Below are 3,891 nucleotides of genomic sequence, written 5' to 3' on the forward strand. Positions count from 1 at the left end.
CACTCTGATTGTTTTACATTGCAGTCATTCGTTAAAACATAAATTGTCTTCCTGAAACATATCTAGCTGAATGGATTTATGTAGTACTAATATATGATGTTGTTGTTTGAATTTCATTGACTCATTTCTTTATATTCTGATCGTGACGAAGTAAATAAAGTCGTTAAAATTATTGAATTATTCAATACTGAATCACATCGACTGATATCTATTCAATCAAGTATAGAGTGTTACATGAAAAATAAACCTCGGATTAAGAAGAATTTCAGAACAATATGTTAAATGGATGCGACGGTGAAACAAACGTTTTTTGGTTAAATCGACATTCTGACAAAACTAAAAGTTATACTATGTAAAGATATACCCAAATTGGCCAGAAAACGACAGAGAATACACGGTAACAATGTTTAATCTGTTAAGATATTCTTCATTTGTTTCCTATTTTCAACATTACACATGTTTGTTAAACGAAACATCTGCTAGCTTGTATTAGAATAATATGTGTAGATCATAAAAATAGCTCATATATATATAAAATGCACATTATTTATATCATTTATATTTGACAGATATTTGTCCTCATCTTGCTTGTTGTTAACACAACGTTTCGGCTGATATACCCTCCAGCCTTCATCAGGTGTCTTGGAGAAATTTCGAACCTGGGTTCTTATTCCTCAGGTATTTTTCAATGCTGTTGTTGTTCTTATTATTATGATTGTTGTTATTATTATTATTACTATTATTATTATTATTATTATTATTATTATTATTATTATTATTATTATTATTACTATTATAATTATCATTATAATTATTATTATTATTGTTGTTGTTGCTGTTGTTGTTGCTGTTGTTGTTATTGCTATTATAATGCTCAGGGCCATATGGCGTAGTTGTTAAAACTGCGGGCTACTATCGCCAAGATTGCGAGTTCGATTCCAGGCAGTGATCTGAATAATAATAATAATAATAATAATAATAATAATAATAATAATAATAATAATAATAATAACATCGAAAAATACCTTAGGAATGAGAACCCAGGTTCAAAATTTCCCATAAACACCCGAAACGTTGTGTTAACAGCAAACAAGATGAGGGCAAATATCCGTCAAATGCAAGTAACGTACTGAATTCCTCATCTCTTAAATATAGACCTGTATATATAAAATCGTCTTACCATATTTGCTACTGAGAGATTCAATAGAACTGATAAATATGCAAGGCAAAATAAGAAGTACAATTAAGGAAACTAAAATATGAAAAATATTTCATTACATATGCACACAAACTCCGACATATTTATCAATATATACATTAGTTCACATTTTTTTGTGCAGCTCTTTGCTATTATCTATAATTAATTTCCGTCTATATGTAACGGTGTATATGTGCGTCTGTTTAGGGGCGTATCTATGCACATGCGATATATATGAGTCTGTGCAGGGGCGTATATATACACATGCAATATATGTCAGGCAAACGTACTTTAAAAAAAAAGTAGAATTTTAAATGTGAAATTGATAAATCGTCTATATTTTCGTATTACAAATAACGGTTCTAATATATATAGGATATCTGTGACATTTCAAATTATAAAGATTATTCATATTGCAGAAGACTATATGTAGTCTGTGTGGGGGTGTACTTTACGTATAACGGTAAATGCATAAAACAAAGTTATACACACTCAAATAGGAATAATATTACTTCGGCACATATACAATCGAGGGCAATTTTAAGGCGGTGAGCTGGCAGAATCGTTAGCACGCCGGGCGAAATTCTTAGCGGTATTTCGTCTGTCGTTACGTTCTGAGTTCAAATTCCGTCGACGTCGACTTTGCCTTTCATCCTTTCGGAGTCGATAAATTAAGTACCAGTTGAGTACTGAGGTACCGGGGTGGATTTAATTGGACCTTGTGCTTAGAGTAGAAAAGAATGAAGGGCAATTTCAGAAACGATGGAAAAATGAGCAACAAAAAAAAACAGTTTTTAGCTATATGTGTACATGTAAACTAAGGACACAAGCAAATATTTTAAACACTCTAGATTTATGCGGAATATATCGCATACGTGAGTTGTGTGTAATATTTTCCTCAGTAATTTGACGTAATAGACATCTACCAATTTATGTGGTATGATATTTCTCCTGAGAAAAGGCTACTCTGGAATAAATATTAGATATTTCTGTTATTGAACACATATATCTTTTCAAAAAGATGAATATGTATAGAAGAATTCCATTAAAGTTTTAACATGATGCACACATCAAAGCGTAATAAAGACAATTTGGAGAGAGCAGTAAATTTATACATTAGGGAGATCAGCAACCAAAAAAGGTGTGATATGTGGTTCAACAACAGTAATAAAGAGAATATTTATGGACAAAGCGTCGAGACATACATCTTGTCTACCTGGTTTATATATTCACGTTTGTCACCTCAGATAATAATATACATCGCCATCTTGCTAAATTTAGAAATAGAAATCTGGAATTAATGCAAAGGGCGTGAGTGGCGTAAGCACTCTTTTCAAATAAAATCTATAAGCGAACATGTAATGTTTCGAATATGATACATAAAATCTTTCACTGTTGCTCTTATATATATTTCAGTATTGTTATATACGATTCAATCTGAGAAACTGTTTCCTTCTATACAGGAAAACCAATATATTTAAAAACGGAAGAAGAAGCATACATACAGAAGCGCAAAACATAGGAAGTTAGAAATAATACCACATAGCTGAACACGTTCATTGAGGTTGGCATCAAAATCAAATGCTCAGTTGAATATATATATATATATATATATATATGTGTGTGTGTGTGTGTGTGTGTGTGTGTGTGTGTGTGTTTGTGTCTGTTGGTAACATCAGAAATTATAAACTTTCGAGAGAACGTGGAATAAATTTAGTTTGGAATTGGGTTTCTAGATAAAGATAACACTTTTAACAATCGCGTGCAATTATGCTCTTCAAATGTCGAAGGATTCCTGTGGGATTAGAACCCACAGGTCCTGCAGGCATGGCGGGCGTTCCATTAATATACCAAAACAATACTTTGAATAACTGCATTCATTATAGAAATTCTATTACTCCCAACGAGAATTGTAACTTCTAATAATTAAGGATAATAACCTCAAAACTGTCAAATGTTTAGTATTTAGCATTAACAATGTTGAAGGCTGCTCCTTTCGCAAAATAAAGGGAGAATGCTCATACATAAAGAGAGGACGAAATAATAAAGGATGAAATCACTCGCTGTCTATTAGCAATCGAATTACAAACATTTCTGAACGCATCTACCACCTATACGTATATGTATGAATTTTAGTAGACATAATCCGTACAAGAACACGACAGCTTGTCATAATTTTAATGAAAATATCAACTATATTGGAGTCACCCTGTTGAAGTCAAAAGATATAGTTGTGTTAAAAAGAGCAGTGTTTCATTTCACCGACTAATGTAACCATAACAACAAATGTTAAAAAAACACAAAACAGGTTTGAAATATAGTCTATTTGACACACAGAATTACGGTGTCTAAATAAGACATGCGACAAAGAATTTAAGCATAATCATGTAGTAAATACATCTTGTATTATGCAAGCAATTTGAGATTCAGGACATCTGATGAAACATTTTCTTATCAGTATTACAAATTACATTATGATAACATCAGTATTCAGGATAAAAAATATATATATAGATAGATAGATAGAGAGACAGATTGACAGTTAGATAGATAGATAGATAGATAGATAGATAGATAGATAGATAGATACATTTCTTTTATTAGCCACACAGGGCTCAACGAAAATGGGACAAATACAATGTAGAGCTTTTCTTTTTGGGAGGGGGAAGGAAGGAAGGGGAAAAAAATGGTGG

Source organism: Octopus bimaculoides, chromosome 4 (assembly GCF_001194135.2).
Source record: "Octopus bimaculoides isolate UCB-OBI-ISO-001 chromosome 4, ASM119413v2, whole genome shotgun sequence".
In the NCBI taxonomy this organism is placed as follows: Eukaryota; Metazoa; Mollusca; class Cephalopoda; order Octopoda; family Octopodidae; genus Octopus; species Octopus bimaculoides.